We start from the raw sequence: 25,540 nt of genomic DNA, 5'->3' as shown, positions 1-25,540 counted from the left end.
TAAGTAGCTAATTCAAACATTTTCTTTTATTATACATCTTTAATCAAAATTTAATAATTTAATATTTTTAAAATTAATATTTATAATTAAATTTATTTAATAATCATCCATAGTTAATATTGTTCAAATTATATCATAATACATAAGTTTTTAAAAAATACTTAAAATTATTTTTGTAAGAACATTGTCAATTTGGTCATGGGCAAATTGCCAAACAAAAAATGAACAATTTAATCATATGAAATACACATATTTTACAATTCTCTCCGTTTAAGGATGTTAATATTCTTAAACTTCAGCAAGAATAATAAGGTCCCTTTTAGTCTGGAAATTTTCTTTACTAAAGGGACCTAATTATACTTATCAATCTCACCAGATTTACAACTTTTCTTTCCTCCCTAATCAAAATATGTAATCACTTATTTAGACAGATTCTCTTAATGGTTCAATTCCTATGAAAATAGGCCAAAATTGAAAGACCTTCAATATCTCAGGTTCAAAACCTCCTCACTTCTTAATGGTTCAATTCAGTATTTTTGAAACTGCTGTGTGTGTGTGTGAGAGAGAAATTGGTACAATTGCATGTAATCAATATTAGATTTAAAAGAAATGAAATACAAAGTCAATATTAATTTAAATCCATGTCTTATATTTTTCAAGTACTAAAATAAAGAACACTATACAGTTGAAGGAAAATTAGTACTAGAGAAACATTAACACTTTAAAAAAAGAAAAACAAAACCGATCCTCTAAATAAACTTCATCTTCATCTCAAACTCAATATTAAACAAATTCTTAGGATGATGATGAAATGATGTTTGATGAGTTAAGATCAAAATATAAATGACAAAACATATCCAATCAAAAATTTCCTGTGAAAGCGATAAACTAAGCCTTGCTAGCATCTCATGGGTGAATGTCTTTAACGACTGGTACACTGCGTGATGGTCTTGCGGTCTCTCAAGGGTGTGTAGTTCACACTATCTTTTAATTTGTTCATTTCAGACGTAACTATTTTCACTGCAATACGTGCCCTCTCATTGTGTGAATGAAACTGAAACAAGTTTGAAAAATGTGCACTCATTAACAGATCTATTAACAAATCTTCATGATTAAATTCTGACGAAATTTTCATGCTGCAAACACAATGAGCCTTGCAAGAATGGAGTGTAAGAAAATACCTTTGGCAAGTACTTTGATCAATCTTCCTCCATAGGAACCTCTGGAATATCAAACCTATCTTCTTCAATGGTCTTATTGATCACAGAAATAGGGGAAGGTAATTTCAAGTTAAGGAAACAATAAATTGTATCATCATTGAATCTATAGGGACACTTGAATTATTTAGTCATGCTCGACGAAAATAAAAAATTAAGAAAAAAAAAAGTAGTTGTAACAAGACAAAGGATATCAATTAGCATAAGATCATCCTCCTTCTCACCCCGATTGCGGCTATTATTTAGTCATATAAACCCTAAAACTTTAAATTTAAAATTCTCTTAATATACACAATGATTTCATGCATATAATATATCAATAGAACGAGAATTTAATAATAAACAAAACCCCTAAAGTTTTAAGATTTAAAAACAAAAAATTCAACATAAAATAATAACGAAATTAATATGAAATTATGGATAATTAACATATACAAATTAATTATACTAATTATAGGTTCTAAATCATATACAATAGGCAATCTGATACCACATGTTAGATAAATTAACAATTAACCCAAGATCTATTTGTATATAACATAGAACACAATAATAAGATATAATAATTCGGTATGTGTACCTGATTGATCCATAGCAATTATCTCTGATTGATCCACAGCAGTTACTCCAATTCGATAGTGCAATACTATCAACTAAGTCTTCCTCCCTAGATCTCTAAATCAGAAGCAGTTTATTTTCTCTGATTATCAAAAGGTATACAATTGTGATGAGACAATATGTATTTATAGAGTTAGGGAGGGGACTTAGCTACAAAACCCTAGTTGGGCTGGGCCTGCTCATCAAAGGCTTCGATCCAACTAGAAAAGCCCACACTTCTGCTTCACCTAGACTTTACACACAAATGCTAAGCCCATTAACAATTGATCACCAACAACATGGGCTAATACAGCAAAGAACTATCCAATCAACCCAAGTTTTAATAAAACCAATAAAATATAATGTAAGCCCAAATAAAAGTCTAACAGACAAAGGATATCAATTAGCATAAGATCATCCTCCTTCTCTCCCCGATTGCGGCTATTATTTAGCTCCCTGCTAATCTCAGGAGTAACCTACATTCAACCAGAGAATAAAGATTACATATTGATCTTAGTTATGTTAAGAAAAGAATTGAATATAGAAAAAATGAAACTCCTTTCTCACTAGTTTATGCTTTTGCTTTTCAAGAAGAGCTCTCAGGTTAACTTTATCTTCCTTCTGTAGTTCATTCTTGTACCTGTAAGTAACGCCAACAAATTGTAAGAGAAACAATAACTTTGCCAGTCTCAAACTCTTACTCGGAACACGTTAAACAGTAAGAGGAATTCCTAGAATGCTTGAATACCTTTGCACAAATGCAAGCAGCGATTGGTGCCATATTAGAGGCATAATTCTTGTGTCATCCGAAAACTCACGAAATGTGCAACAAGAGCATCAAGTGCCCGATATGGAAGAGCATACTTTTTCTCCAAAAGGAGCTTTATAAAGTAACTGCAAGTATTTTAGACCCAACAATGTCAAGACGTTTTTCAAACAACATATGAAATGTCAAATATGGAACACATTTCAGATCAACAAACAATCATTGATGGCTATCACATCTTATAGAATATACAACAATGCTTTAGTTCTAAAATGTAATATGTAAAATGTATTGGAATACCTTGTCGTACCACAATATTCCATATCAGCAAGCTTCAACAATGCAACACTGCAAAAGCATATAAAAGGCTTGTTTAAAATATCCAATGAAAAGTAATTTTCTATGTAAAGGGGAGGGGACAACTTTGAAAACACAACAAAATATATAAAAACCTTGAATGAAGAAGAGGAATTGAAACTTTTTGTATTATGCTCCCAATAATAACAGCTTCCCTTAGATTGCACGTTCTTGACTGCCAATGAAGAAAATAATTTTGTCAAAAACAAAAAAGGAACTAGGAAAAAATAATTGCTTAGGAGCCCAGCCACTTGGTAAGTTGAAGAATAGTCTGTTTACCTCACACAGAGGAAATAGTATTCCTTTAAAGAATGCACCAGGTTTGTAAACACATTTTTTCAGAGACTGATACAAAGCAAAATGCAAACGCTTATTCTTTTTAATATCTTCCCTGACTCGTGGCAACAAGACAAGCTTGTAAAAGCGCTCTGCCCTCTTCACACCCAAATTGGACGCGAAAATTCTTGTAGCTTGATACATTGCATTGGGGGACCACTTCTCGGGCTCGGTCAAATACAGAATATCCTCCCAGTTTATCGTTAAATGTATGTGTTTAAACGCCTTAGGTATCTTACCAGCTGTATAGTTGCTAAGAAACTTGCCAAGTCTGCATAAAACAGGTTCAGACTCACCTTCAATAACACTTATGGCATAACTATATATGACATTAGCCATGAGTACATGAAGCTGAACATAAATAATTTTATTTTAAAAATAAAATAATAATAAAAAAAGTAATTAGTAAGCATACCCCTTGTACAAATCAATTATAGAGGTATCCAACTGAGGCATAGGCCTTACTTCTGCAATTTGGAAAGAAAAAAAAATGCAAATGAGTTAACATAAATTTCTAGAAAATGTAGATTAAGGGGAAAAACCATATTAAATCCATTGAGTTTCTTCTTTAAAGTTGAGTAGTGATGATCCAACCTGAAGACACATTAGCATCTTTCTCTTTAATCTTTGCAATAATAATGTCAGCAAGAGTACGTTGTGGAACTGCATCTTTTGACATAAATAACTCGAGTAGTTTCTCATCCTCTTCATCAATTTCCTGCAACAATACATATAATTATAATAAACATACATATATATAATTTTGGAAACAAAGAAACCCTACTCAAACATGGGTCTGAAAGAGGAAAAAAAAACTCACCTCGTAATCGCCATAGCGGCTCTGAGTTTCATCGAACCCAGAAAAATTATCAATATCATCTTCCACTTCATCATCATCATCCTTGGCCGGCTCTTCGACGACAGTCAGTAGGGAATTGTTAGGGTTTTGGGCAAGGACCTCTTTGTCCTCAACCTCTCTCTGTTGAGCCAGAGCCGCTTTGAGTATCTTGGAGCTCATACCGGAAGAGATAAGCTTCTCTTCTATCTGATGCTGCTTCCGGCTCTCATTAGATTTGGAACGCTTCTTCGAAGGCAATGACTCTTTATTGTCATCGGCAAGGAAGGGCTGCGGATTCTGGATCCTCTCTTTCTTCTTTCCCCCCATTGAAGAAACTGAAAGAAAATTCACACACACTGGTGGAATGCCACTTCAAGATGTGTATGGAGTATATCATATCAGCTGCAACTGAGCCTTTGGTTCTGGTTAATTGAGCTGTACATTAGTATATTTAATGCAAAGTATAACATATGATGATCACCTTGAAATCATTTCCAAATATATGTTCAAAAAAAAAAAAAAAAAAAAGAAATCATTTCCAAATATTACTTAAATTAACTTTAGTTTACATCTCCAATTGAAAATAATTCTTTGATTTCCTTGATTATGTATGTTTGTATTAGGATGTTTTTGTAAAGTAATCCGATTATTGTTTAGAGGTATATTTTTTTATATAATTATATCTATTCTATACATGCATGTTAATTATTTCATAATACAAAAGTTTTTAAAAAAAATACCTAAAATTGTTTTTGTAGGAACATTGTCAATTTACTTAATAATTATTATTATGCTTTCATTTTATTTTCGTTATAAAATACTCATACTCAGGTTTTTAGTATCTTTTTATAATAATAATGTTGTTTATTAACAATTACAAAATTAAAACGAAAATTAAAAATGAAAAGAATTTTGAGAAGCTATATTTAAAATTAAAATTATTCTTAATTTATTCACAAACAAATATTTTCTTAATAATTCCTAATCTAAGAATAATATTCAATGTATAGAATTTGATAGATAATGGCTAAATCATATCCAACAACAAAACAGAGAGAGAGAGAGAGAGAGAGAGAGAGAGAGAGAGAGAGAGAGAGAGAGAGAGAGAGAGAGAGAGAGAGAGAGAGAGAGAGAGAGAGAGAGAGAGAGAGAGAGAGAGAGAGAGAGAGAGAGAGAGAGAGAGAATCGATTTCAAAACTCAAAAACGGTACCTGAGAGTAAAACGCCTCCGCTCCGATCTCCGATGTCCGATCAGCGATCAGGTTGTTGATAAAATTTCTAGGGTTTAGTGAGAAAGCGATCGAGTGAGACTGGGAGAGAGAACCAGGAAGAAACGGTATCATCATAATACGCTTTGGGGTTGTATAAATATCCTTTTGGTTATCACATTTGGGATGGGCTTTACATAAATATCACTTTTATTTTTGAAAAATTGTAATAGAAATGTTAATATTAAAAATAATAATATAACCAAAATCATAAAATTTATTATTAGATATAACAAGAATTTTTCTAGAGGTGTCCTAGAGCCCATGAAAGTTGATAATATAACCATCTCTCAACTTTATTTAAAAAAAAAAAAATTGTCAAAACCACTTGGAAGAATAAATTAGTTAGAGCAATTCCAATAAGTATTTTATGAGGATTTCTTAGACTAATGCAGGGTCAGGGTCACTCAATATAGTCTTTAGTTGATGTCGCAAGCAACAAAAGACCCTCCCATTGTTAGATTGATCATTATTATGAACACACCTTTCATTAACCCTCCCATTGTTTTCAGACTCTGATTTATCTACTCTTAATAAGTCTTTATATTTTCACTAGTTTGAGAATAGTAACCTTGTTCCAAATAAGAAATAAACCATCTAAAATCCAAACCTGATAAAACTCACTGTGTTTGAACTTTGAAATCTCTCTTTACCAACGTTCAAGGTTAAAAATAATATGTGCTTGGCATGTAAGTGAACAAAATTTCTGTAGTGTTAGACATTTAATGAAGAAATATTACATATTACGCCAGCAAAAAAAGCTTATTGTAAAGAAAGAGTATCGAGAAAAATCTTATTTCCGTTTTAGACAACAAACGGAGTACAATTAAACATGTTATTAAGCTTTAGATGGCAAATTTGGTTCAACCTCTTTCTTGTTCTTCTGATCCTCAAACTTATCTATGGCCACTTGCAGCTCATCTGTACCTCCCACAGCCCTCATTGTGTAGAAATATACCCCAAAGACGAATGATGTCAATCCACCGGCAACTACAAAGTTCTTGGTCTTAGGTCCAAGGCTCGCGAATCCTGAAATTCTAGCCATCAAGCTTCTTGTGATTAAGTAAACTATAGAGTAGCCTCAGCCCCTGCCTTCTTCGATAGTCTTGTGGCCAAAGTAACTGCAGCTCTCACGATTTGACAGACTGTAAGCCTAGAGCGAGCAATGAAATGAATTAATAAGTCGTTGTGTGTGAGTCTAAAATTTTCACTCGTTTGAATTAATAAGTCGTTTTTATTTTTACTAATTAGTCGTTGTGTTGTTTATTAACAATTACAAAATTAAAACTAAAATTAATTATAAAAAGAATTTTGAGAAGCTATATTTAAAATTAAAAGAATTCTTAGTTTATTCACAAACAAATATTTTCTTAATAATTCCTAATCTAAAAATAATAGTCAATAAATAGAATTTGATAGATAATGGCTAAATCATATCCAACAACAAAATAGAGAGAGAGAGAGAGAGAGAGAGAGAGAGAGAGAGAATCGATTTCAAAACTCAAAATCGGTACCTGAGAGTGAAACACCTCCGCTCCGATGTCCGATCAGCGATCAGGTTGTTGATAATATTTCTAGGGTTTAGTGAGAAAGCGATCGAGTTAGACTGGGAAAGAGAACCAAGAAGAAACGGTATCATCATAATAGGCTTTGGGGTTGTATAAATATCCTTTCTGTTATCACATTTGGGATGGGCTTTACATAAATATCACTTTTGTTTTTGAAAAAGACTAATTAGTAATTTTTCTCCTGAACTTTGAGATGTAGTAAATTGTGCGTATATATACTAAATCATGCTCCCCAGACTTTGATATCTACCAAATCATGTCCCTCAAACTTTGATATGTACTAAATCATGCCTCTTGAACATTCATCCATGTTAGAATTTTTTTACTAAAATTAGACAAAAGTCCTTAAATTTAACAATCTCAATAGTTCGGGAGAATTTTTAACGGCCAAAAAAGTTCAGGGGGCACGATTTAGTACATGTCAAAATTTAGGGAGAAAAATTACTAATTAGCCTTTGAAAAATTATAATAGAAATGTTAATATTAAAAATAATAATATAACCAAAATCATAAAATTTATTATTAGATATAACAGGAATTTTTATTAAATAAAACATATACTTTAAAGAATAATTTATTATTAGATGTTGGATTTCAAGGAATTGAACATTTTAGTAGAATTCATTCTTAAATTTGCAGGAGAAAATACACTCAACTTCTCATGAACTAACTAATATACTCAAATACTAATAGCAAGAACAGAATTACTTATGATTAATAATGTGTTGTGTTGTACAGTTTGTTAGTTATGAGTTGAGTGGTTCTCTGATGACCCAGGTTTAGTTGAGTGAGCCTAGTGATTAAGGGTGGTTGATTATTCCTCTATTTGGGAAGAGATGAACTCTCTTTTGGGAGATCTTCAAGTATCTCTAAAAGACTAAAAATTGGAACTTTGTAACTATAATGTCTTTAATATTAATGAAGATTTAGTCTCTAGATTTCATATCTATCAACTTATCCAACAAACTCAGTAGAAATGAACAAAGACATAATAAGGCTATCTAAAACAGATTTCTGTGCTTTCAACACACATTTTCCCACAGAAAAAAAGATAAAATACATACTGAGTGAACAATTGCATACTCATACATAAAGATGCTTACACAGTTTGCAACAATTTCATGTAAATGTCAATCTAAGAAGCTCTCGAATAGAATCTGAAATAAATTTCAGATAAACAACCCTTACATATTTAAAGAATCAAATCAGTGTATTATTAGCACATTTCAAAACCAAACTAATGCTTATTTTTCACTGATCAGAACAAAACACAGGCATTGATTCATAAACAAGATTACACCATAGGAAAAAAAATACAGAAAGGCGAGAAATCAAAAGATTATGAAAATGGAAAAATGAAATCTTTGAAGAAATAGATGAAAGCTACAAGAAACCATTGTTTCTCAAACTCATACCTGTGAGTGAAGCTGAGATGATAATGAAGCCGATTTGGACCACTGAACGGCCTATTAGCAAACGGAATCCCTCATCTCCGATCGGTGCCGATGGAGAGTAACGGAGAGCGAAGTATGGAGAGAGAAGCTCTGTACTGAACCCTAATAATATCACGTTATGGGTCTACTATTCTAATTGGGCCCAATTGGGCTAACTCAAATACCTAAAGAGAAAATTGCATTGTATACCCACTTTACTTTATTTGTTTTAATTTTTACCTTTATTTTCATATTCTTTTAAGATATACCCACTTTTATAGATGATGTGTCTATTATACCCTTTACATAAATATAAATTATGTATTACACTTAAGTGAAAGGTAAGGATATATTAGACAATTCACTCATAAAAGTGGGTAGATTTTAATTGTATAAAATATGAAGGTATTTTTGATTAATTGATACAAAAAAGAGGTATTCCTCAACTTATCCCAATACTAAAGGCGCACTGGGATAAGTTGAGAAATACTTTTTTTTTTAATCCAATACTCAAAACTATCCTAATTATATTTTATTAAAATATACTTAATTTTATGAGTGGATTGCCTAATATACTTTTATTTTTCACTTAAGTTTAACATATAAATTAGATTAACTTAAGGAATATAATGGGTATGCTTAAAAATATTAAATTGAATAAGATTTAACAATTAATATATAATTAGATTGATTCTTGATATGGATATGTTTAAAAATATTAAATATAATAAACTCTTAATTGGTTGCATGTTGATGTACGTTTACATTATTGTTTTTGCATTGTTTTTAGTAAAAATGTAAATAAATAAATGATTTGTGTTTTCAACTAAAGAAAAAAAAAAGTGTCGTTTTAAGTATTTTATGGCACGTAAACTATACAGTACGTAATCAGAATTGGAATAAATTAATAGAGAAATGTAACGGAATAAATAAAAAATAATCGGAATCAATATTTGTAATATGTTGTTTACTAAACTTATTTTGATGGCATGGTTGGTCAAGCTTTGTTTGGAGATGGAGCTTCTGCGACCATTGTGGGTGCTGATCCAGATAAGGAAATCGGGGAACGACCGATCTTTGAAATGGTTTCGGCTGCACAAGAATTTATACCAAACTCAGATGGAGCAGTGGATGGGCATTTAACAGAAGCGGGACTCGTGTATCACATACATAAGGACGTGCCTGGGTTGATATCTAAAAACATTGAGAAGAGCTTGGTTAAAGCCTTGAATCCAATTGGGATTAGTGATTGGAACTCCTTATTCTGGATTGTGCACCCGGGTTAATTGAGCTGTACATTGGTATATTTAATGCAAAGTATAACATATGATGATCACCTTGAAATCATTTCCAAATATATGTTCAAAAAAAAAAAAAAAAAAGAAATCATTTCCAAATATTACTTAAATTTACTTTAGTTTACATCTCCAATTGAAAATAATTCTTTGATTTCCTTGATTATGTATGTTTGTATTAGGATGTTTTTGTAAAGTAATCTGATTATTGTTTAGAGGTATATTTTTTTATATAATTATATCTATTCTATACATGCATGTTAATTATTTCATAATACAAAAGTTTTTTAAAAAAATACCTAAAATTGTTTTTGTAGGAACATTGTCAATTTACTTAATAATTATTATTATGCTTTCATTTTATTTTCTTTATAAAATACTCATACTCAGGTTTTTAGTATCTTTTTATAATAATAATGTTGTTTATTAACAATTACAAAATTAAAACGAAAATTAAAAATGAAAAGAATTTTGAGAAGCTATATTTAAAATTAAAATTATTCTTAATTTATTCACAAACAAATATTTTCTTAATAATTCCTAATCTAAGAATAATATTCAATGTATAGAATTTGATAGATAATGGCTAAATCATATCCAACAACAAAACAGAGAGAGAGAGAGAGAGAGAGAGAGAGAGAGAGAGAGAGAGAGAGAGAGAGAGAGAGAGAGAGAGAGAGAGAGAGAGAGAGAGAGAGAGAGAGAGAGAGAGAGAGAGAGAGAGAGAGAGAGAGAGAGAGAGAGAGAGAGAGAGAGAGAGAGAGAGAGAGAGAGAGAGAATCGATTTCAAAACTCAAAAACGGTACCTGAGAGTAAAACGCCTCCGCTCCGATCTCCGATGTCCGATCAGCGATCAGGTTGTTGATAAAATTTCTAGGGTTTAGTGAGAAAGCGATCGAGTGAGACTGGGAGAGAGAACCAGGAAGAAACGGTATCATCATAATACGCTTTGGGGTTGTATAAATATCCTTTTGGTTATCACATTTGGGATGGGCTTTACATAAATATCACTTTTATTTTTGAAAAATTGTAATAGAAATGTTAATATTAAAAATAATAATATAACCAAAATCATAAAATTTATTATTAGATATAACAGGAATTTTTCTAGAGGTGTCCTAGAGCCCATGAAAGTTGATAATATAACCATCTCTCAACTTTATTTAAAAAAAAAAAATTGTCAAAACCACTTGGAAGAATAAATTAGTTAGAGCAATTCCAATAAGTATTTTATGAGGATTTCTTAGACTAATGCAGGGTCAGGGTCACTCAATATAGTCTTTAGTTGATGTCGCAAGCAACAAAAGACCCTCCCATTGTTAGATTGATCATTATTATGAACACACCTCTCCCATTGTTTTCAGACTCTGATTTATCTACTCTTAATAAGTCTTTATATTTTCACTAGTTTGAGAATAGTAACCTTGTTCCAAATAAGAAATAAACCATCTAAAATCCAAACCTGATAAAACTCACTGTGTTTGAACTTTGAAATCTCTCTTTACCAACGTTCAAGGTTAAAAATAATATGTGCTTGGCATGTAAGTGAACAAAATTTCTGTAGTGTTAGACATTTAATGAAGAAATATTACATATTACGCCAGCAAAAAAAGCTTATTGTAAAGAAAGAGTATCGAGAAAAATCTTATTTCCGTTTTAGACAACAAACGGAGTACAATTAAACATGTTATTAAGCTTTAGATGGCAAATTTGGTTCAACCTCTTTCTTGTTCTTCTGATCCTCAAACTTATCTATGGCCACTTGCAGCTCATCTGTACCTCCCACAGCCCTCATTGTGTAGAAATATACCCCAAAGACGAATGATGTCAATCCACCGGCAACTACAAAGTTCTTGGTCTTAGGTCCAAGGCTCGCGAATCCTGAAATTCTAGCCATCAAGCTTCTTGTGATTAAGTAAACTATAGAGTAGCCTCAGCCCCTGCCTTCTTCGATAGTCCTGTGGCCAAAGTAACTGTAGCTCTCGCGATTTGACAGACTGTAAGCCTAGAGCGAGCAATGAAATGAATTAATAAGTCGTTGTGTGTGAGTCTAAAATTTTCACTCGTTTGAATGAGAAACCATATTAGCCTTCTGGTTTACAATAAGCTAGAGTTCTATGAGGACTATTATGTACAAAAAATAAAAATAAATAATAAAGCTATACTCAAAACATGAAGAAATTACTCCGGGTTGTCAAGTTCCAATGCAAAATTATGGTGATCTTATTTCAATATGAGGAGGATATTGAGGTCTATTCTTAGTTGCATTGTACTGTTTAAGAATTGGTTTTTTTGTATGACAAGTAAAATTTTAGTTTTATTTCGTAGAGATTTCTTTTCATTACCTAACTAAGTCAAATTGTTTTTTTATCCTATAATTTGAGATTTTTTTGGAGAGATATGGTGGAGATAACAGTGTGTTCTGTTGCAGACAGAGTGTTGTTATTTATGCCGAAACAATGTTAAAACTGAAAAAGTTGTGATTTGGGTGAGCTTGTTAGAAATACAATGCTAAGATTCTTTTTCCCAATATTCTCTCTTGTTGAGCTTGTTAAGGTCAACCATATTTTATATCCTATATAGTAGTGACCATTTTACAGGTGGAAAAAAGGGTGAGATGACAGCTTGCATGATGAATGAATCCACTAAGAGAATTTTTAGTATTAATTATCAACTAGTGAAGGATTTAGAATTGGTATTCTCAGTAGGTTTAAAAATATGAGAATTTTGAGTATTCCCATTTAAAGGATGAGTTCACTAACATCTCTTGAAGTGCAAATTTTGATATATATATATATATATATCAGAATATTTTTATTTTAAATTCATGTTTGTAGATGTTTGACCACTATATCTTTTTCTAAAAGGAAAATAACTGTTTGAAGATAATTCAAGATGTAGAAATGGAGTATGTCAGCTGCAACTGAGCCTTTGGTTCTGGTTAATTGAGCTGTACATTAGTATACTTAATGCAAGGTATAACATATGATGATCATCTTGAAATCATTTCCAAATATTACTTAAATTTACTTTAGTTTACAGTTTGAATAATTTTTACAGCAGAACTACTTTGTTCTCCAATTGGAAATAATTCTTTGATTTCCTTGATTATGTATGTTTGTATTAGGATGTTTTTGTAAAGTAATCCCATTATTGTTTAGAGGTATATATTTTTTTTATTTATAATTACAAAATTAATTATAAAACTAATACAGATAATTAATTATAAAAAGAATTTTGAGAAACTATATTTAAAATTAAAATAATTCTTAGTTTATTCACAAACAAATATTTTCTTAATAATTCCTAATCTAAAAATAATATTCAATAAATAGAATTTGGTAGATAATGGCTAAATCATATCCAACAACAAAATAGAGAGAGAGAGAGAGAGAATCGATTTCAAAACTCAAAATCGGTACCTGAGAGTCAGGGCCGGCCCTAGGCATAGGCGGGCTAGGCCCGTGCCTAGGGCCCACACTTTCCGGGGGCCCAAAATAAAAAAATAAAAAAAAATTATTAGGCTTTTATTTAAGTAAAATTTAAGTGTAATATAAACAACAAATATTTATAGTTTAGTTGGTTGAGGTGGAGGACATAATGTCCTAGGTCATGGGTTCAAATCCCATGACACTCTTTTTTTGATATATTTTTGAGGGCCCCAAAATTTAATTCGTCTTGGGCCCATAAATTTTCAGGGCCGGCCCTGCTGAGAGTGAAACGCCTCCGCTCCGATGTCCGATCAGCGATCAAGTTGTTGATAATATTTCTAGGGTTTAGTGAGAAAGCGATCGAGTTAGACTGGGAGAGAGAACCAAGAAGAAACGGTATCATCATAATAGGCTTTGGGGTTGTATAAATATCCTTTCTATTATCACATTTGGGATGGGCTTTACATAAATATCACTTTTGTTCTTGAAAAATTATAATAGAAATGTTAATATTAAAAATAATAATATAACCAAAATCATAAAATTTATTATTAGATATAAGGAATTTTTATTAAATAAAACATATACTTTAAAGAATAATTACTCAACATAAATACAGATTACATTCTATAACTTTGATTAAAAAATTAATATTTCTAAATTAATACAAAAAAATATGTTGAAGAGTATATAATTAGGAATGTAGGGGACGGAAAATTTGCCGGGAGTTCCCATCTAGGAATCCCTAATGGGGCTAAGAATTTCCTAATGTAAAAATAAAATGTAAATTAATTTAAATATTTTGTATATAAATATATTTTTTAATATAGTGTAAAAAAATATTTTTTTAATTAAGTAGCTAATTCAAACATTTTCTTTTATTATACATCTTTAATCAAAATTTAATAATTTAATATTTTTAAAATTAATATTTATAATTAAATTTATTTAATAATCATCCATAGTTAATATTGTTCAAATTATATCATAATACATAAGTTTTTAAAAAATACTTAAAATTATTTTTGTAAGAACATTGTCAATTTGGTCATGGGCAAATTGCCAAACAAAAAATGAACAATTTAATCATATGAAATACACATATTTTACAATTCTCTCCGTTTAAGGATGTTAATATTCTTAAACTTCAGCAAGAATAATAAGGTCCCTTTTAGTCTGGAAATTTTCTTTACTAAAGGGACCTAATTATACTTATCAATCTCACCAGATTTACAACTTTTCTTTCCTCCCTAATCAAAATATGTAATCACTTATTTAGACAGATTCTCTTAATGGTTCAATTCCTATGAAAATAGGCCAAAATTGAAAGACCTTCAATATCTCAGGTTCAAAACCTCCTCACTTCTTAATGGTTCAATTCAGTATTTTTGAAACTGCTGTGTGTGTGTGAGAGAGAAATTGGTACAATTGCATGTAATCAATATTAGATTTAAAAGAAATGAAATACAAAGTCAATATTAATTTAAATCCATGTCTTATATTTTTCAAGTACTAAAATAAAGAACACTATACAGTTGAAGGAAAATTAGTACTAGAGAAACATTAACACTTTAAAAAAAGAAAAACAAAACCGATCCTCTAAATAAACTTCATCTTCATCTCAAACTCAATATTAAACAAATTCTTAGGATGATGATGAAATGATGTTTGATGAGTTAAGATCAAAATATAAATGACAAAACATATCCAATCAAAAATTTCCTGTGAAAGCGATAAACTAAGCCTTGCTAGCATCTCATGGGTGAATGTCTTTAACGACTGGTACACTGCGTGATGGTCTTGCGGTCTCTCAAGGGTGTGTAGTTCACACTATCTTTTAATTTGTTCATTTCAGACGTAACTATTTTCACTGCAATACGTGCCCTCTCATTGTGTGAATGAAACTGAAACAAGTTTGAGAAATGTGCACTCATTAACAGATCTATTAACAAATCTTCATGATTAAATTCTGACAAAATTTTCATGCTGCAAACACAATGAGCCTTGCAAGAATGGAGTGTAAGAAAATACCTTTGGCAAGTACTTTGATCAATCTTCCTCCATAGGAACCTCTGGAATATCAAACCTATCTTCTTCAATGGTCTTATTGATCACAGAAATAGGGGAAGGTAATTTCAAGTTAAGGAAACAATAAATTGTATCATCATTGAATCTATAGGGACACTTGAATTATTTAGTCATGCTCGACGAAAATAAAAAATTAAGAAAAAAAAAAGTAGTTGTAACAAGACAAAGGATATCAATTAGCATAAGATCATCCTCCTTCTCACCCCGATTGCGGCTATTATTTAGCTCCCTGCTAATCTCAGGAGTAACCTACATTCAACCAGAGAATAAAGATTACATATTGATCTTAGTTATGTTAAGAAAAGAATTGAATATAGAAAAAATGAAACTCCTTTCTCAACATACCGGTCCAATTTAACCTTTGATAATGAACTATGACAGTCATATTGTTTTTAGCTCAACAAAAGACATTCATAATCACAAATACCAAAGTATTAAATCGACATGGTCAATAAGTCTAGTAGTGTGGTAAGGAATTATGTTCAACATGTGATCAATTTAAAATAACATAATATCCTTATCAGTCCTCAATTTCACTGATACCGTGATGCTTAATAAATAAGCCAGTGAAATTAAACATACACCACTTAAAATAAGTAAGTGTCACTAAACTTGCTTAAAGAATTAAGCCAACAACATATCATTGTCAATAAGCAAATAAATTTAAAAGACAATGATCACAACAATATGAACCACATGCTTTCAATTCAATCATTCTCGAGAATATAACAAAACATAATTGAAAACATATCCATTCAATAATAAAAAATATTGAAACATAAAATGTAGTTCATAACTTTATTCAGAAAATTATAAATAATAATTTCTAAAAACAAACAGAAAACAAAACTCCCACTAACCCAAAAGATCAAAAGATTCTAAAATGCCCATATTAACAACATGTTTATTAAACAGCACGGCACTTAACCCTTTGGTTAGAGGATCAGCTAACATCGACTCGGTCTTGCAATTTTCAATAACAATGTCTCCTTTCTTGACCAAGTCTCTGACAGTGAGATACTTTATTTCCATGTGTTTAGAAGCACTACTAATCTTGTTATTCTTTGAAAAGAAAACAGCAGCATTATTATCACAATAGATTAGCATAGGTGTGGAAATAGAATCAACCACTCGTATCTCCGAAATAAAATTCTTCAGCCACAAAGCTTGCAAAGATGCCCCATAACATGCAACAAACTCAGCATACATAGTAGATGACGTGATCAAAGTCTGTTTGACACTCTTCCAAGAAATAGCAAAGACTCGCCAAGGTGAAAATATAGCCAGAAGTTGACTTTAAATCATCTACACAACCACCAAAATCTGAATCTGAATAACCAACAACTCGAAGATTGTCAACCTGCTTATACACAAGCATAAAACTCTTCGTTCTTTGCAAATATCTCAAAACTTTCTTGGCTGCAACCCAATGATCAAGGCCATGATCAGATAAATATCTCCTAAGAACATCGACCATGAAAGCAATATCAGGTCTAGTGCAAACCTAAGCATACATCAAACTCCCTACTGCACTTGCATATGGGATATTCTTCATTGCTTCTCTTTCCAAGTCGTTCTTAGGACATTGCTGCTTAGTGAACTTGTCCCCTTTCAGAATAGGAACAGAACCAGCTTTACATAAATCCATGTTGAACCTTTTGAGCACACGATTAATATAAGCTTCTTGAGATAAGCCAAGAACTTTTTGATTCCTGTCACGATGGATCTCAATCCCCAAAACATAGGATGCCTCTCCAAGATCTTTCATATCAAAATTGGAAGACAGAAAATTTTTGGTCTCATTTAGTAGTGACAAATCACTGCTGGCAAGTAAAATGTCATCTACGTAAAGAACAAGAAAAATATAACGACTCCCACTGATCTTCATATAAATACACTGATCAAACTTGTTCTCTACGAAACCAAACGATGTCACAACCTTGTCAAACTTCAAGTACCACTGGTGAGATGCTTGCTTGAGACAATAAATAGATCATTTCAATTTGCAAACTAAATTGTCATTTCTATTTTCCTCGAAGCCTTTAAGTTGAGACATATAAACTTGCTCACTCAATTCTCCATTCAGAACAATAGTTTTAACAATCATTTGATGCACAACTAAATCCATAATAATTCTGAATGAATCTTTAGTGGAAACAGGTGAGAAAATTTTGAGTGTAATCAATACCTTCTCTTTGAGTAAAGCCTTTAGCCACTAAACGCGCTTTAAACCTTTCAATCTGTCCCCTTTTTATCCCTTTTAGTTTTTAAAATCCACTTACAACCTATTGGTTTGAAACCATCAGGTAATAGAACTAACTTCCACATATACATTATGTTTGTCCATGAACTTAATCTCATCATCCATAGCTTCTATCCATTTTGAAGAATGTGGACAATTGGGTGCTTCACTATAAGTAAGAGGTTCCACAAAATGACCAAGATCACATTCACCTTCTCCAAGGTAAATAAATTTATCATCACACCTTATTGACATCTTTTGTCTTTGAGATCTCCATATAGGAGGTACTTCTGGAATAACCTCTATTTATTGACCATCATTTTGAATGACATATTCCACAATTAGATTTCTCTGATAACAAGACCCTCATCAACAACAAAACCTTCTTCAATAATAGGTTCATCATCAATAGTAGGACCCTCGTCATCTTAGATAGTAGGAGCAATATATTCATCAGCAATAGGAGTGTTATCAACTAGAGTAAGAATAAGACTGCTATTATTATCATCTCTTGAAAAAGACATAGGAATAAAAATTCCTTTAGATGACTCCCCCATTTCAAGAGATGGTGAATGAATATTTTCAGCAACATCAAATTCCAGAAATTTAGCAGTCTGAGATTCAACAATTCGCGTACCACGAGTAGGACAATAAAAGCGATATCCTTTTGAGCGCATTGGATAACCAATGAAATAACAACGATTTGTTCTCGGATCTAACTTTTTCAAATTAGGATCATAAATCTGTACTTCAGCTGGACAACCACATACACAAAGATGATTAAGACTAGGCTTCCTCTCAATCCACAACTCAAAAGGATTTTGGGAACAGATTTACTGGGAACACGATTTAAAATATAAGTTGCAGTCATAAGTGCTTCACCCCATAAAAATTTTGGAAGCTTTGTTCTACTCATCATGCTTCTAACCATATCCATGAGAGTGCGATTTCTCCTTTCAACAACGCCATTTCGCTCAGTGAACCTAACATATTGTATTGAGAAACTACACAATTTTCTGGAAATTTTTCAGCAAAAGGCCTCATGTGTTGTTTAGATTCTGAATAACAACCAGAATATTCTCCTCCGCGATAAAAATGAACAAATTTTATGACTCTGCCCAATTATATCTCAAGAACATTTCGAAAGATTTTGACTTTATCAAAAGCGTTGGATTGTCTTTGATCAGGTAGGTGAGACCATAAGAAGAAAGAAGAAAAAAAATTCGATAAAAGTTATAAAGTACTTGTTTCTACACAATGTGGTGGAATAAGGTTCACTGATGTCATTGTGGATAATCTCTTATAAAGAGTGACTATAGTTAGCAGTCTGCTTTCTTATCTTAGTCAATTTTTCACCAGTACAATCAGCACAAGTATCACAACCAGAAACATCAACAGGAGAAAGAATTTTAGCTAGAAGTAATCGATCAATTCTTTCTTTAGAAATATGACCCGATTTATCGTGCCAGAATAATAAGGATGTTATCTTAATATAAGATTTCTTATCCACAATATTCACAATATTGAAAAATGAAGCTAAGGAAGTCAATGATAATTTGAAAAGAATATCAGAGTAAAAACAGTTTCCAATTATTCGGAGTCAAACATAATGTCAACACTATAATTGGCAAAACGAAAAGAAAATCATTGTTTAACTATAAGCGGAAGCGAAACTGAATTACTTTAAAAGTAGGAATCAAGAAATTACTGTTCAAAACAATCTGAACACTAAACTGTAATTCAAGAATAAGTGTGCCAATATAGATAACATCAACTCTAACATAAGTGCCACTTTAAGCTTTGACTCCCTCTCACTTATCTTCTGAGATCCCTTAGCCCCTGGTTGTGGTTGCTTCTTTTCATATTTTCTTTATCCTTTGTTGGGCTTGAGTTGAGAAACAAAGTGAGAAGATTCATTCTTCTCATTCTATTAGCTTGCTTGTTTCAGCTATATACTGAGAAATAAGGTTACTAACACTCCATATTTTATTATAAGTGTTTAGGTTGTCTTGGTAAAGCTAAAAGAAGTAAGAAGTTCATGAAGAACTTGAAGAATGGTGTAAAAGTCAGGAAGAGGAATATTATGATCTTTCAACTTGGACTGAACATTAAAAATTGCAAAATAAAATCTCGCACTCCTTTTAATTCCTCATACTTAATGGTTGTCATTTCATCCATAAGATGTCCAGCTTCAGCGTTTTCACCAGTGTCATATAGTTTTTCTACAACATTGAAAAACTCTTTGGCATTTGTAGTGTCTGGCAAACCACTCAATAGATGTTCAGGAATGGATCTTTTCATAGTAAGAAGACTAAGACGACTTGACTTTTCCCATTGTGCATGATGAGTTCTCTGGGCAGTTGTATTGGAGTCAGTAAGATCAGCAGGTTTTTCTTCTCGAAGGCATAAGTCCAAATCTATTATGCCTAAAGTAATTTTCACATCTCGTTTCCATGTCTTAAAGTTGGAAGCATTCAGAATTCAGATAAAAACGTTATTGTTGTTCGCAGAAAGGAGACCGAAAAATCCAAAAAATTAAAACTTGAATAAGCAATATGAGCAATGCATTAGAAAATATTGTAGAGTCAACTGGTCATTATAAACTCCCCTTTGGGGTGAGAATATAACACGCACATGATCTACCTTCATGAAGTTAACAACAAAGAAAAAATACATATCATTTAAGAATTTTATTTCCTTTGGGCAAATAAATTTCTTAAAAATATGTATTAATTCAAGCAAAAAATAGTAATAAATTTATACATTTAAATTATTACCTTTGGGCAAATAATTAAAATATATACATTTAATATTAACTCACTTCATGGAATGTGAACTAATATATGTAAATACTACCTTTGGGCAAGTAATTACACATATAGTCAACCAAAAGATATAATATTTTCTTCAACATGTGAAATTTGGTGATAAAACAATCATTGAAAATGAATAATTTTCAACCAAATTTCCAAAAGAGATATATGATTGCTTTTATTATATTGATAATCAAAAAATAAAGTGTCCACCATAACACATTATTTTTGTATCAAACAATCAAGTTTTTAAAATTTAGAACAACAAATAATCATAAGATGTGAATATAAGAAAATTGGTGGAGACTACATAGTCAAGATAAATTAAACAAGAGAGTGACTATGTTTTATGGAACGAGAAGAAACTCAAAAAATTTTCTATGATTGACAAATTTCGAAAAATTATCAAAAAATATTTTTAATAATTTTTTAACTACATAATTATCATTAAAATAATAATAATTATTAAACGGAGTCAAAAAATTAATTAAAAATCATAGAAAAATCAGAAATTAAATTCTAATAACGCTGAAAAAAAAAATCGTCGAAAACGGACATCCCAGCCGGCCCCACGCGCCCCCACGCGCCACCTGCGCGAGTGGGCTTCGCGGCTGGGAGTCACCTTCAACCTCCAGCAGGTCCAGCAGTTCGGGTCACGTGACCCGGTTCGGCCAGTCGGGTCTGCAACTGTTTTCCGGCCAAAAATTCGTCGAAAAGTGGGGATTTTGGATGGGTTTCGATCGGGATTGAATTTCTAATTGATCTACGCTACTAATTTTGGGTATTAAAGGTTAAATCTCTAGATTTCAAGACAATACCAATCCGAAAATTGAAGAACACAACAAAAAAAAATTGTAATGCTAATCTTAGTTTAAATCCGAAATTAATTATGTAAGAACATTCTTAAACAATTGATAATGAGTTATCTATAATCAATTTTAGATCAAAAACAATAAAATCAAAATACACAAAATATAATTTCATATTATAATCATATAAACCCTAAAACTTTAAATTTAAAATTCTCTTAATATACACAATGATTTCATGCATATAATATATCAATAGAACGAGAATTTAATAATAAACAAAACCCCTAAAGTTTTAAGATTTAAAAACAAAAAATTCAACATAAAATAATAACGAAATTAATATGAAATTATGGATAATTAACATATACAAATTAATTATACTAATTATAGGTTCTAAATCATATACAATAGGCAATCTGATACCACATGTTAGATAAATTAACAATTAACCCAAGATCTATTTGTATATAACATAGAACACAATAATAAGATATAATAATTCGGTATGTGTACCTGATTGATCCATAGCAATTATCTCTGATTGATCCACAGCAGTTACTCCAATTCGATAGTGCAATACTATCAACTAAGTCTTCCTCCCTAGATCTCTAAATCAGAAGCAGTTTATTTTCTCTGATTATCAAAAGGTATACAATTGTGATGAGACAATATGTATTTATAGAGTTAGGGAGGGGACTTAGCTACAAAACCCTAGTTGGGCTGGGCCTGCTCATCAAAGGCTTCAGTCAACTAGAAAAGCCCACACTTCTGCTTCACCTAGACTTTACACACAAATGCTAAGCCCATTAACAATTGATCACCAACAACATGGGCTAATACAGCAAAGAACTATCCAATCAACCCAAGTTTTAATAAAACCAATAAAATATAATGTAAGCCCAAATAAAAGTCTAACAGACAAAGGATATCAATTAGCATAAGATCATCCTCCTTCTCTCCCCGATTGCGGCTATTATTTAGCTCCCTGCTAATCTCAGGAGTAACCTACATTCAACCAGAGAATAAAGATTACATATTGATCTTAGTTATGTTAAGAAAAGAATTGAATATAGAAAAAATGAAACTCCTTTCTCACTAGTTTATGCTTTTGCTTTTCAAGAAGAGCTCTCAGGTTAACTTTATCTTCCTTCTGTAGTTCATTCTTGTACCTGTAAGTAACGCCAACAAATTGTAAGAGAAACAATAACTTTGCCAGTCTCAAACTCTTACTCGGAACACGTTAAACAGTAAGAGGAATTCCTAGAATGCTTGAATACCTTTGCACAAATGCAAGCAGCGATTGGTGCCATATTAGAGGCATAATTCTTGTGTCATCCGAAAACTCACGAAATGTGCAACAAGAGCATCAAGTGCCCGATATGGAAGAGCATACTTTTTCTCCAAAAGGAGCTTTATAAAGTAACTGCAAGTATTTTAGACCCAACAATGTCAAGACGTTTTTCAAACAACATATGAAATGTCAAATATGGAACACATTTCAGATCAACAAACAATCATTGATGGCTATCACATCTTATAGAATATACAACAATGCTTTAGTTCTAAAATGTAATATGTAAAATGTATTGGAATACCTTGTCGTACCACAATATTCCATATCAGCAAGCTTCAACAATGCAACACTGCAAAAGCATATAAAAGGCTTGTTTAAAATATCCAATGAAAAGTAATTTTCTATGTAAAGGGGAGGGGACAACTTTGAAAACACAACAAAATATATAAAAACCTTGAATGAAGAAGAGGAATTGAAACTTTTTGTATTATGCTCCCAATAATAACAGCTTCCCTTAGATTGCACGTTCTTGACTGCCAATGAAGAAAATAATTTTGTCAAAAACAAAAAAGGAACTAGGAAAAAATAATTGCTTAGGAGCCCAACCACTTGATAAGTTGAAGAATAGTCTGTTTACCTCACACAGAGGAAATAGTATTCCTTTAAAGAATGCACCAGGTTTGTAAACACATTTTTTCAGAGACTGATACAAAGCAAAATGCAAACGCTTATTCTTTTTAATATCTTCCCTGACTCGTGGCAACAAGACAAGCTTGTAAAAGCGCTCTGCCCTCTTCACACCCAAATTGGACGCGAAAATTCTTGTAGCTTGATACATTGCATTGGGGGACCACTTCTCGGGCTCGGTCAAATACAGAATATCCTCCCAGTTTATCGTTGAAGGTATGTGTTTAAACGCCTTAGGTATCTTACCAGCTGTATAGTTGCTAAGAAACTTGCCAAGTCTGCATAAAACAGGTTCAGACTCACCTTCAATAACACTATGGCATAACTATATATGACATTAGCCATGAGTACATGAAGCTGAACATAAATAACTTTATTTTAAAAATAAAATAATAATAAAAAAAGTAATTAGTAAGCATACCCCTTGTACAAATCAATTATAGAGGTATCCAACTGAGGCATAGGCCTTACTTCTGCAATTTGGAAAGAAAAAAAAATGCAAATGAGTTAACATAAATTTCTAGAAAATGTAGATTAAGGGGAAAAACCATATTAAATCCATTGAGTTTCTTCTTTAAAGTTGAGTAGTGATGGTCCAACCTGAAGACACATTAGCATCTTTCTCTTTAATCTTTGCAATAATAATGTCAGCAAGAGTACGTTGTGGAACTGCATCTTTTGACATAAATAACTCGAGTAGTTTCTCATCCTCTTCATCAATTTCCTGCAACAATACATATAATTATAATAAACATACATATATATAATTTTGGAAACTAAGAAACCCTACTCAAACATGGGTCTGAAAGAGGAAAAAAAAACTCACCTCGTAATCGCCATAGCGGCTCTGAGTTTCATCGAACCCAGAAAAATTATCAATATCATCTTCCACTTCATCATCATCATCCTTGGCCGGCTCTTCGACGACAGTCAGTAGGGAATTGTTAGGGTTTTGGGCAAGGACCTCTTCGTCCTCAACCTCTCTCTGTTGAGCCAGAGCCGCTTTGAGTATCTTGGAGCTCATACCGGAAGAGATAAGCTTCTCTTCCATCTGATGCTGCTTCCGGCTCTCATTAGATTTGGAACGCTTCTTCGAAGGCAATGACTCTTTATTGTCATCGGCAAGGAAGGGCTGCGGATTCTGGATCCTCTCTTTCTTCTTTCCCCCCATTGAAGAAACTGAAAGAAAATTCACACACACTGGTGGAATGCCACTTCAAGATGTGTATGGAGTATATCATATCAGCTGCAACTGAGCCTTTGGTTCTGGTTAATTGAGCTGTACATTAGTATATTTAATGCAAAGTATAACATATGATGATCACCTTGAAATCATTTCCAAATATATGTTCAAAAAAAAAAAAAGAAAGAAATCATTTCCAAATATTACTTAAATTTACTTTAGTTTACATCTCCAATTGAAAATAATTCTTTGATTTCCTTGATTATGTATGTTTGTATTAGGATGTTTTTGTAAAGTAATCCGATTATTGCTTAGAGGTATATTTTTTTATATAATTATATCTATTCTATACATGCATGTTAATTATTTCATAATACAAAAGTTTTAAAAAAATACCTAAAATTGTTTTTGTAGGAACATTGTCAATTTACTTAATAATTATTATTATGCTTTCATTTTATTTTCTTTATAAAATACTCATACTCAGGTTTTTAGTATCTTTTTATAATAATAATGTTGTTTATTAACAATTACAAAATTAAAACGAAAATTAAAAATGAAAAGAATTTTGAGAAGCTATATTTAAAATTAAAATTATTCTTAATTTATTCACAAACAAATATTTTCTTAATAATTCCTAATCTAAGAATAATATTCAATGTATAGAATTTGATAGATAATGGCTAAATCATATCCAACAACAAAACAGAGAGAGAGAGAGAGAGAGAGAGAGAGAGAGAGAGAGAGAGAGAGAGAGAGAGAGAGAGAGAGAGAGAGAGAGAGAGAGAGAGAGAGAGAGAGAGAGAGAGAGAGAGAGAGAGAGAGAGAGAGAGAGAGAGAGAGAGAATCGATTTCAAAACTCAAAAACGGTACCTGAGAGTAAAACGCCTCCGCTCCGCTCTCCGATGTCCGATCAGCGATCAGGTTGTTGATAAAATTTCTAGGGTTTAGTGAGAAAGCGATCGAGTGAGACTGGGAGAGAGAACCAGAAAGAAACGGTATCATCATAATACGCTTTGGGGTTGTATAAATATCCTTTTGGTTATCACATTTGGGATGGGCTTTACATAAATATCACTTTTATTTTTGAAAAATTGTAATAGAAATGTTAATATTAAAAATAATAATATAACCAAAATCATAAAATTTATTATTAGATATAACAGGAATTTTTCTAGAGCTGTCCTAGAGCCCATGAAAGTTGATAATATAACCATCTCTCAACTTTATTTAAAAAAAAAAAATTGTCAAAACCACTTGGAAGAATAAATTAGTTAGAGCAATTCCAATAAGTATTTTATGAGGATTTCTTAGA

At 31.7% G+C, this 25,540-nt stretch overlaps 1 long non-coding RNA gene and 2 pseudogenes across 1 annotated transcript; all 3 read right to left on the bottom strand.

Annotated features, from left to right (window-relative positions):
* Nucleotides 1–628: 628 nt before the first annotated feature.
* On the bottom strand, nucleotides 629–1,278 carry LOC133028977 (uncharacterized). The gene is made up of 2 exons (XR_009683473.1): nucleotides 1,182–1,278; nucleotides 629–1,054 (listed from the first exon to the last, which is right to left on the bottom strand). It is a non-coding gene; the product is annotated as an uncharacterized LOC133028977 (long non-coding RNA).
* Nucleotides 1,279–2,119: 841 nt separating this feature from the next.
* Nucleotides 2,120–4,521, bottom strand: LOC115694785 (bystin-like; annotated as a pseudogene).
* Nucleotides 4,522–14,584: 10,063 nt separating this feature from the next.
* Nucleotides 14,585–24,289, bottom strand: LOC115694992 (bystin-like; annotated as a pseudogene).
* Nucleotides 24,290–25,540: the final 1,251 nt, after the last annotated feature.

The sequence above is a fragment of the Cannabis sativa genome, chromosome 7, assembly GCF_029168945.1.
Source record: "Cannabis sativa cultivar Pink pepper isolate KNU-18-1 chromosome 7, ASM2916894v1, whole genome shotgun sequence".
NCBI classification, from domain to species: Eukaryota; Viridiplantae; Streptophyta; class Magnoliopsida; order Rosales; family Cannabaceae; genus Cannabis; species Cannabis sativa.
This window is presented reverse-complemented; position numbering and strand designations above follow the sequence as displayed.